A 12,002-nucleotide genomic window follows, 5' to 3' on the forward strand; every position below is an offset into this window, starting at 1 on the left:
ATAATGATTATTCAAGACATATGAGGAATATGGCAGAAACGAGGTTACTTCTTGTAAGAGGCTATCAACCCAATATGAGTGTTTGTACATTCAGTCTGAGCCCCTCTAAAACAGAACAGAAAATCTATAATTGCTTAGTTATCATATTTCCTTCTTTGATCTAAGAGCATAATATTGGTTTTTAATATTAAAAGCAATGCCATAATGCCTTAAATTCTGGATTTATTCAATTTGAAATACCTCCGAATATTCTCCATAACTAAATTATTTTTATTATAATTTGTTGAAAATCGCACACTATTTATTTGTGGGAATGAGGAGAAAACTCTCTCTCACTTTCTCTCTCTTCATTACACTGCGGCTTTTCATGAGCACCAAACAGCTAACATTTATTTCTTTAGTACAAAATATTGAATGCGTTTGTTTAAAATCTTCATCTATTAAAGTATCAGATGAACTTTTAAAACAGATATATTAAACAAAAGAATAGGTAAAATTGTTTGTCATGTATTTTTAATTCTGTTTTAGAAAAACTGCTGCTTTTTATTGTTTGTGCTGCAACACTTAACACCAAACACTGCTCACCAAAAATGATTTTGTCCAGATGGGGGCAATGTTGCATTAAAAAGTGAGAACTGAGTCCAATCTTTTTGTATGAAAAAATACAGTTTTCCCCAAGACTGCTTTAATTGTCTGATATTAAAACAGCTTATTTTCTGATAGCTATTTTATTCTTCTATATTTATTTTTTAAAAATTAAGGCCTGCAAATATCCCAAGACATTAACATATCCAACTGAAAAACTTGAGCTGTTTGATATGGCTAAGCTAAGTATTTTCATTTGGCTTTGTGTGTTTTTATGGATTTTGAGGTTCAGTGCACTAATGATTTACAAAACTGATAGACTTTTTAAATTTTTTAATCTGATGCAGTTTGGAAACATTTTGTTAATTTCTCTGTTACTGTTGTGTTTCTTAGAAGTAATGTAAGGAATTAAATTGGTAACTATTTTTTTAATGGTAGACTGCAGAAGCAACAGGCTGTCCATTTCTTAAAAAATCATCCTTAAATTTTATTCAGTCATCTGCAGTTAGTTTACATTTTTAGTAAAAATTAGTTAATTTTTTTCTTATGGTATATGCATGGTTAATTTTATGTTAATTCTGAACTTGATTAAAAATAGAAAAATGTATTTAGTAAGCCTTTTATTGAATTTATTTCCTTCTCTAATTGAACACATTTTCTGTTCATACTGGATAATCCACATTCCAAGTTTGAATTCTGCTTGAAATGTACAAGCATTCTAAACCAAAGCAAAGGTCAATAGCAACAATGTGCTTTTTATTGTAAAAACATTTCAGTTTTCATTTAAGTGCTGTATTTTAGTCTTTTAATTTAACTTTCTCCTTAGAACACCATGTTAATTTATTTCTCCTTTTTTATCACATTCAGAAAATTAGTTTTATTTTCTAGATTTTTATGGACTCTTAGATTTTGTTTGGTACTCTGTAAGAAAGACTGGAGTGTTGCTTTGCATATTGTCGGCCTGGTGTCATTGGGAGTTTGGTTGAATAAGATCAGCAGGACTAGGTCTCATGTTTTACTGAATGACAGTTGAATTTAATATTTCCTATTTTAAAATATATTATTTAGCATAATAAGAAATAACACCCACAAAAATCAAGTGACTTTCTGTATTATAATCACATATAGACAAATCAAGTTTGAAATATTCTCTCAAAAAGATTAGTGCTTATATGGCATTTCAGTAGAAAATCTGCTTCCTAAAGCCCTCTTTCTTTTCTTGGTATCAGAAGTTAACTCACAGTAGCCTTGGAGTGCATAGATACAGAAGAATACAAATGCAGGGGCAAATTCATTCTGGCTCTTAAACAGGTGCACAGTTCAGAGGAAGAGTACAGGGAGCCTCCAGCCCATCCCTTGAATGCCCTGCATAAAGACCATGGATAAGTCCAGTCCCAGTCTCTACACTCAGGGCAGTTGAGGGACTGCTTCAACTCTGTTACCCAGGAGCAGTCATCACCCAAAAGGTGCAGTAGCAGGTATGCAGCCTCTGTGCACCTGGGAGCTCCAGAAGGCTTTCTCCCTGAGGCATGCTTTCCAAGGCCAGATGACTTCCAGTGCTCCCTCTAAAGGGATACAATTCTACACTGCCCCTAAATGGCACCATTGAGCCGTTCAAAGGCAAGAATGTTTCCCAATTGCAGTGGCATATTATCCTCTTGAGGTGCTGCCATGAAGAATAGACCTTGTTTCCCAACAGATAAAAATGTGATTTCCTGTCACTGGCAATACACTCGTGGCTCATGAACATTCAGGCACTGCTGTTCTAAATTACTGCCTACTGTCTTGATTGCTGCACATTTGGCTTGCACATTTGGCCCTGTAAGTAGGAAGACTGGCAACTCTTGGCTTTGTCTTCTTACAGCATGTATAGTATTGTGAAGGGTCTGAATAATGGATTAATTTGGAAAATGACAGGGTTAAGTAACTCTAAGGTTGCCTGCTTCAAAGCCAAGAAAAATCATGAGATGTTTCTGAAATGAAGTATTGCTTTGTTCACTGTCTGATGCTGACTCAGTTTTATCCATGACAAAAGTGGGAAGCACTGACCTTTTACATATATGAGAGCTTGAGAGTATTTACAGTAAAATCAACAAAGGTCTGACATTTCACCTATTTCTCTAAGCTCCAATATTTGTTTAGCGCACACAATCTTTGGTGCTGAAAGTTAAGCATCTAAATGGAAATTTTAGCACCTAAATAACTGTGGGCTGACTTTAAAGGTACTGAATGGGCACAGCTCAGCAGGAGCTGTGGGTGTCCAGTACCTCTGGAAATAGTTGCATTTATTAGGTGTCTGTTATAAAATTAGATGTAAAACTTTGGTTCCTGTGTATAACCGTATGTGAATCATTTACTTTGTGCTGGCATTCTCTAGCCTTCACCTCACCAGGTCAGAACCAATGGGGTGTTCCCTCCCTGAGCGTGATGGAGAGGCAGCCAGCTGCAAACAATTTACAGGGTTGCACTCTTTTTCATCTGCCTTCTGCTGCTGTGACATTCTCACCCTTGCCTCTGCAAAAAGAAAGGTGTTACAATGATGCTTCCAAATCTTCTGTTTTGAGATGGAGGTCTCAAGCAGATGACAAGCTAGAGTTGCAACCACTCTTAGGAAAGCACAAAGGGCAAGGCAGGCCTGATTTTTCTTCAGGAGAGAACTGCTTCTGTTAAAGATCTTCATAGCTATAGCCTATTGAGCAGTACCAGAGGCAGAAAACACACGGATTCAGCAAACTGGTAGACTTGTAAGGGAGGTAATCTCTTCCAGGAACTTTCCCTAAAATTTTCCTGACCTCATGAATATTCTCAATAGCAGAGATGCTGGAATAGAACACTGACACTCTTCTTCTGCAGCTTCCAGTGCAGCCACTGTTGCCTCAGTCCCTCTTGCCCAGCAACCCCAAGCACTTAGAGACTCTAGCAGTAACTCCCTGCTCTTTATTTGGGCCATTGCATTCCTTGTATTGAGCTGGCCATCTCCCTGCAAAAACTCAATGAGTCAAGGAGAATGAAAAGGCTTTCTCAGAAGGGGAGACTGGCTTCCATAGCAGATGGCAGCTGTGCACAAGCTAACCAAGGTGCCTTTGGCTGCATCTATACTGAGAAAGTTAGGACTCATGATTTGCCACCAGTACAAAGCTTCCCCAATGGTAGCGCATAGGGCTTTACCAGAGTGTCAAGACTTGTTTGGTTTTTTTTTTTTTTTATTGCTGCTTTTTATTTTCTGATATTTTCACAAAAGGCAAACATTTAAAACAAGGCAAAACCCAAGTGCAATCTCTCTGACCCTTGTGTGAAGGGAATTAGAAAGTGTATATAGGCTGTTACCAGAGCAGAGGGGTATTTGTTGAAGCAGCTTTTAGCATCCAACTGAATGAGGTTTAGAATTCATGCCCCATGAGATGAACAGGGCTTAACTTCCAAAATTCATATTTAATTCCAATGAATATGGGAGAAAGAGGGAGGTCCCATGCTGCTGCTGTCTTTGGAGACTGTTTTCTTCCATGCCAGGATGATGGAAATGGCAGATTGCTCCAGCAGCTTAGAAGCTTTGCATTGTGCCCATTTCTACAAATCTCTCTGTACCCATCAAGTGCTGCTGCCCCTGCTCCAGTGAGTCCACACCTTCTCCACTCCTGTGAAAGGGAACCCCACTCCTAAACAGTTTAGGAACTGTGTCCCCGGGGAAGCTGTTTGCCAGTCAGAGCTCCGTAGCTCTCCTGCACACCTCTCAATGTCCCTATAAAAAAAAAATACTGAGACCCCTTCCACAGCCAGCTGCCCTTGTACCCTGTCACCTATTTCCTCAGTGGACCATACAGTCTTCTCTCCTGCAAGGTCTTAAGTAGCCAGAAAGTTCTGCATGCCTCACTCTATGCATGCCATGCTTTAACTTTGTACAGACTGTAAAGCTCCATGGTGTGAGAGATCCTCCATCACCACCACTGAGAGTTGTGGCAGGCTGGCAAAGCTATCTGAGGCTTGGACAGTCTCTCACTGCTTCCTTTGAAGGGCAGCAGCATGGGAACCAGCGCAGGAAATTGATTGAACTCTCTCATCTGGTGAAAACACAAAGCAACCAGACAAGGAGGAAGACAGCAGGTGGAGAAGTACAAGAGTGCACGGTGGCAGCATTTTGTGAATATATGTAGCACAAGTAGATTTATGTGACAAAGGTTAATTATGCAGCCATTTTCTGGATACATAACTGCATTCCCTGTATAGACCATGGACCTAGTCACTATTGAATTGACCTGCTTTGAACAACCAGTTTAGAAGTGAAAGGCTCAATATTCCATTACCAGTGTTCAATCGAATATCCTTCACCCCATGTTCTGACCTACTTGAATCATGCAAAGGGAACAGAAAGACTGGCCACATCTCCACTGTTAGAGAGCCCTCACTGTGTGTGTAAAGATAGTAAGTAGGTGGATCCTGCACCACACTAAAGAAGAGATCTGACTTTAATTTTGACCAAACACAGAAAGTAAATCTGTAAAGTAAGGTGGCAGTTTGACATAACATTAGAAAGAGATGGTTCTTTCATTTAACAAATCATCGCATGCAGTGACTTTATGCCTATATATGGAGAAAATAAACCTGGCCATTTACACCTCATATTTTACAAATTTAAACTGATAAGTAAAGTGCACTGGGATCCTTCAGTATTGAAGACTCTTAATCAGTGTTAACAAACCACAAATATTTTTCTAGATTTTTAAAGCCAAAAATATAACTCTAAAGTTACCTTTTACCATACAGTGTGCTGTGAAAGTAATAGGACCACATCCTGTTCATCTTATTCACCCAGTAGTCCCAATGTGATTCTGATGGGTAGGGTGAGGAGGATCTGGCCCATAGTAACAGGTATTCCTTTCAAAAGCATGTGAGTGACTTGGATGCCTAAAATTCCATTGAACATCAATGGACTTAGGTGTTTTTGAAATTATTTCCAAGGTCCCTAAATTATATTAAATATTAGCATGGAACCTAACCTATGTAGTAAATGGAGAGTGCAGATTAGTGCTTAGCAACTGAACCTAGGACCTTCCAAACTTCCACTGAATAACTGAAAGGTTTCATATAAGAGAGAGGAATATCTATTAGTTCCTTTCTGCATTTATTTCTAACACAATCACAAGATTATGGAATAAGCCACATGCTGTGCCACTTTTGCTCTTTTATGTTCAAAGTAATTTTAAATTGTGAGATCAGGCTTTTTGCCTGTGGAAAAAAATAAGTGAAATGTAGAATATCAGGGTTGGAAGGGACCTCAGGAGGTCATCTAGTCCAACCCCCTGCTCAAAGCAGGACCAATCCCCAACTAAATCCCCAAATGGCCCCCTCAAGGATTGAACTCACAACCCTGGGTTTAGCAGGCCAATGCTCAAACCACTGAGTAGTTAGTGATTTTTGAAGGTTACTGCTAGAACAGATGTAAAAGGCAGCCTACCTTTTGTTTGACCTTATTGGCTAACATTACACTGCTGATACATAGCAATTCAGTCTGTCAGTAAAGCACCTGAAAGGTTATCTGCTTTTTCTCATACTTTGCATTGTCCAGCTTTAGTTAATAATGTTTACAGTATTTTGCAATGTGTGAGGGAAGGAAAATTATAAAGTACATGCATGTGGACTAGAACCACAAGGAAGGGAAAATGGGAAAGTGATGCTAGTAATTTTGTTGGTTGGCTATTCTTCCATGGTTAGACAATTCTGAGGAAAAAATGTGGAAAATATATCTTCATGTTGCAGAAAATGTGCAGTGAACAAGATACATAGATAATAGAAATATACTGTGTATATTTTTCTTCAGTGAAGAATCACAATTTTTTAGGGACTTGTAGCATGCAATATATGTAGTGTTCCACATTTTCAGTTTTTACTGATTTTTCACTGGTAAATTACTGTTTTTTTTTAATTATTATTATAAAAGGGGTTCAGCTTTTACTGATTTACACCTGTTTATCAATCCACTCAGTATTGTTTGGGATATTATTTTTTTAAACACTATAGCTTTACCTGATTGTTGTGTCCTGCAACTCTGAAACTGAAGCAGTTCCACACTGGAAAACACAAAATTCACACTCAGTGGAGGTCAGAAAATCAAACAACGTTAATATCACAAGGAGACACTGCCCGCCTATTTCTTTGTGTCCGTTTAGTAGTGGGAGCGCTGAACTTAAACAATCAATCTTCCACAGATAAAGATATGTAGGGTGCCCTCTTCACCTGGTTACCTCCTTTAGGGCCACTCTCCTTACTGGTTTGGATGGGCAGGCCTGGGTTCTTCTGGATCCCCACACAGCCAGTTCTGCCCTTTCTGTAGCTGGTTCCAGACTACCCCCAAAATAGCTTCTGTCCCTTCCAGGACTCCCAGGATAGAGCATCTCACTCCCCATTGGTCAGGCTAGCTCTTCTTAACAGGCTTCTCCTTGTTGATCATTTGATTCTGCACCCTCCTCTGAGCATGCATGCCTGCAATCCTTCCCCAAACCCACAGAGGCCTCTGTTCTACATAGTGTCTCTCCTCTCTCCCTCTGGGTTGCCTAGCAGACTCTGAGTCTACCCTTGGCTCCCCCTCCCTATCAGGGACAGTGTGCCTCTGCCTGAACTACAAGCACACACAGCCCCAGGAACCTAGGTAAGGTCCTTGCGGGTTACAGATAGATAAGGTAAAAAGCATGGGCAAAAATGCAAATCTGTGCCTGAATACTAACAAGAAAATCGGTGCTTAGAAATTTTCAAGGAAAGTAAAGACGGGAATGAAGAGGATGCATTGCACTGCAAGTACTGCAGCGCTGCAGTCAGTGCTCACGCTGGTAAAATAGAGGAGCGTGTCAAAAGCAAGCAACACAAGAAGGTTAGAGAAGAAAGTGAGCTTCAGGATAAACAGTCAGTATCAGGAGCTTTCACCAGGGCTTTAATAAAAGAGAGGACACAATCATGATTGTGTCAATGAATTTGTGAGTGCTCTTTGTTTCACTGGACAGCTGCTGTTAATTGCAGAGGAGCCTATTGGTGACTGTGCGACTATACTGTCCAGCAGCAAAAACCCTTCCTAATGCAGACAACCTCATTCAGAAGTATCTGAACGAAAATTACGGTGCTGTAGTATCTAAACTGATGGAACGAATTGATGGAAATGTGGTGTCTAGTCTGATTTTTAACTGACATGTTTGAGATGTACCAACCAATTTGGGGAAACGTTTCCATAACACAGATTCTGCTTCCTACATGGCTAAATTTGCACAAGAGATTAAACTCAATCAGAAACTGGAGCTACTACATATTACCAGTCCTGCTCATCTGATTAATGTTGCACTGTTAGCAGCTACTGCTACAGAAGAAATGAAAGACGTGAAATCTTGCATCGTTTGATTCAGGGCTGTTTTCAAGCATGTAAACAAGTTGAAGGCATTGTTTTACACGGTGTGAGATGAGTGCAGAGTGTTGATTACCTACTCCTGTTGTGCCACATCAGTAAATGAGCTTGTACTTTGCTGCCTGTTGTAAATATAATGCATAGACTGTGGTAATGCCTCTCCTATATCATCCTAAGTTTGTTGGTTCTAAAGCAGAAACTTTGAAGAGCCTGGCAAATAACCAAAATGATCGCCAGATTTTGCGTACCAAGGTAGTGTTCATTGTTAAAAACTTGGAATCACTGTGTGATACACAGACAGGGCCGGCTCCAGCATTTCTGCTGCCCGATCGGCAGCAGCAATTGGGGGTGGGGGGGAAGCCGTGATTGGCGGCAGCAGCTCAGCGGCAGGTCCTTCGCTCCTAGAGGGAGTGAGGGACCTGCCGCCCCTGAATTGCCGCAGGTGCCGCCCCTCTCCCTTGGCCGCCCCAAGCACCTGCTTGTTAAGCTGGTGCCTGGAGCCGGCCCTGTATACAGAAAACACTGGAGTTTTCTCTGACTACTGCCAACACATTTGCCAATACAAATGTTTACTGGATCTTGACAACCAAAATCTCAGCTGAATTGAGCACGAAAACTGCAGGAGAAACATATGAAAAAAAAACCCAGCTGTTTCTGGAAATCCTTCCGACGCCAGAACATGAGAGAACCAAAAAAGCATTCAAAATTTTCAACACAATGCTCAGCAAGAAATGGGAGATGACTGTGGCCTGTAATCTGAACCCCGAAGTGTTTGGTACCAAAGATTCTTTTTGGAATGTCATTCAGGTGTTGCACCCCTTCCTCAAGGTGAATTTTGCAGTAGAATATGACCGTTATTACAAAGCGTTTCAACCATTTGCCACTAAAGATGAAAAGGGAATTACCTACTTACATGAACTTGCATAACCCTGAAAATGCAAAACTGTGGAACAGTCCTCAAGACACACTTCCCAACTTCAGCAAAGTGGCAGAGTGAGCTTTGAGTGTATCCACTGGATCTATTGATGCAGAACGCATATTTCAAAATTGGACTACCTCCAAGACCGCAAAAGGCTCAACATGAGTGAGGATATTTTGAAGAAAATTATGTGAGCATATGCAAACCAGGATTTCTGGAAAAACTACTACTACTCTCTGAGAGAGAGAGAGAGAGAGAGAGAGAGAGAGAGAGAGAGAGAGAGAATGCATACCTTTGTACATTTAAAAAAAAGTTTCAATTATACTATTGTAAAATGTGCATATTACAAAAGCTTTTTGGTTTTCTTTTTCCGCCCCTCGATTTTATTTTTAACCTGATTTCATCCTGGTTTTAATGTTTGGAAAATAAACACTGAAAAATTCCCCCCCACACACGCTTTTTTTTTTTTTCCAAATAAAAACTGAAAATGCAGAACACTAAGTGTATGGTGTGTTGTTACATTTGTTACTGTGCATTAAACTATTAAAAATAAATTGTAGATCAAGAAGTCCTCTAGGCTAAATATGATAGGCATACAGTTGTGCATCTAGTGCAGTGGTGGGCAACCTGCGGGCCACATGCAGCCCATCAGGGTAAGCTGATTGCGGGCCACGAGACATTTTGCAGTCATTGACCGTCCGCAGGCACGGCCTCCGGCAACTCCCAGTGGCCGCGTTTTGCTGTTCCCAGGCAGCCTGCAATCAGCTTACCCTGATGGACCGCATGCGGCCCGCAGGTTGCCCACCACTGATCTAGTGTGTTTATGCAATTGCCGCATTTAGTAACAGTAAATATACTGCATTCATACACACAGTCGCAGTAGTTGCACATATTTAATGGGCAGTCATGTGTCTGTCTGAAAATATAGCTTTTAAAGTCTCTGGTCAGTGTGCTCTGTCACAACTGAATGTGCTGATTTTTTCCCTGGGTAGCAGGAAAAAAGAGGATGATACTCCCTTAAGGATCCTTCCTGCATTTGGGGTCTAAGGGAGGAGAAACAGGGACACACCTGAATGGAGGCCAGGAGGGGGGGGGACAGGAAATGGCCAAACCAGGTGGAGGCATTGATCCACCATTCATGCATTCCAGAGGGATATCTCTCTCTCAGATCAGCAGCAACTACCCTCAACCCAGAACAGGACTGAGTTTTATGATCTGCTATGGCTGGCATTAGTTGCCTTTTTTCTTTTGGGGCTGGGAAGAAATGTTTCCCTCACTTCCAGATTGGCCAAGGCAGGCTGGGTTTTTTCATCTTCCTCACAGCAGGTCATGGACCTGGTGGTTAGGTTGAGATGTCGCAACTTAGTAGGTGGCAGGTGTGGCAGATCTTGGTGCAGGTGCTTGTTACTGAGGAAATACAATTCCCTGGTAAATGGGTTGGAAGTGGACTTACGGGGAAGCATACTTTAAGGAAGCTGGAAAAAGAAGGGTTGGGGCGTCTAACATCTTGTTCAGCAGGCAGACAGCTCTGCGTCTTTTCCAGCCCTTAGTCCTCATACAAGGGGAGGCTGCTGGTGTCCCTGCAACAGACTGGCTGAAGTCTGATCAGGCCATCAGCCCTCCCAAGTAGGTGTGAGCAATTAAGGAAATAACTGTGACGTACCCTGCATGACTTGGCTATCCAGAACCCAAGAGCCTACTCAAATGGTAGTGCCTGGTCTGTAACTTTCATTCCTGTGTAGCGTCTACTTGGTGATTTTCCATTACTCAGTTCTGCAGTAACCCAAACATCTTAGAAAGCCAGCCTTCCTTATTAATATTGTTTGGTGATTGTAATTATAATTGGTTTAAGAAACCTAGAAAATTTCTATGATGACAGTAATGTTTAAAAAAAAAAAAAAAAACCTTAAGATTTTGGCTATTTTGATTGTGGTGTATTTAAATCCTAATTGCCTTTATTGAAACCTATTAATCTATGGAAATTATGGAATGCCTCTGGAATTGTAATTATACTGAGTCAGCGCAGCCTTTCCTTAGCAACATTACAGCTTTATATATCACAAACTGGAGGATAATTAATCCTAATACATTAAAAGTACTTGATACATAAGGATAAGTACTTGAATGCTTTCCTCTTTCAAAGCAAGAATTTTATTTCTTTATGAAAGATTTGTAACTGGTCAAACATCTGTTATCACGTAAGATCTAATAGGTGGTAAAAATATAAGAATAAATCACCAAAAAATGCAGAAAATCTATGTGACTAGAGGGGAAATAATTTCTGCTCAGGCTCTAAAATTGTTACAAGGTTGAATGTATGAGACAATGCAAAGTTCAGATAGTTGGTAGGTAGGTTTTTAATAAGAACACAGTGTTGGCCTAACTGCTCACATTGAAGTCAGTGGTAAAACTTTCATTGACTTCAATGTGAGCAGAATTAGGCCAATGTTGAGCTTCTTTGAAAATCCCAAGTACTATGAAAATGTGAATTTCACAAAATTAAATGTTTAGTTTCTGTCCTCTGAATTGGGGATTGATTCACACACTCAGGGTCCAGTACTATCTAGAATGCAACCCTAAAGAACATGGGACCTTTTTACTGAGAACAATATTAATAATCATATCAAACAATTTCTCCATCTGCCAACACTTTTATGTATATGCTGTCTAGTTTGCTGCTGTTTAGAAATGAGCCTGAACCATAAATATAAGATCCAGCTTCAGCAATGTTGTGGGTTTTACTGATCTTGGGTTTTGGTTTGAGCTCGTATGTAATTACCATTTTGTGAAATAATAGTGAAATTGCTTGTCTTTACTCTGTGTTGTGGGAATGGTTTCTCTTCTACAACTTTAATTCTTCAATAAACATTTTATATTTAAAAATATATTTCACATTTTAATTAATGTGTATAATCTAGAAAATATCATGTGTTTGTATATATGTACACATGCACAGAATAATTTAATGATTAGCTATGCAAGAATTTCCTAAATAACATGAGCCTACATCCTCATAGCTGAATCTTCCAAACCGGAGTTTTATTTCCAATGCTCAGATCCTACAAGTGGCTCCACATGGGTGGACCCTTGCATCCAGGCAAAGCAACATTGACT

General features: G+C 40.1%; 1 protein-coding gene across 1 annotated transcript in view; it reads left to right on the forward strand.

Annotated features, from left to right (window-relative positions):
* PEPD (peptidase D) overlaps positions 1–12,002 on the forward strand; it is a 210,261-nt gene that overhangs the window by 147,793 nt on the left and 50,466 nt on the right. The gene's annotated exons all lie outside the window — the stretch shown is intronic.

The sequence above is a fragment of the Trachemys scripta genome, chromosome 13 (assembly GCF_013100865.1).
Source record: "Trachemys scripta elegans isolate TJP31775 chromosome 13, CAS_Tse_1.0, whole genome shotgun sequence".
Classification (NCBI taxonomy): Eukaryota; Metazoa; Chordata; order Testudines; family Emydidae; genus Trachemys; species Trachemys scripta.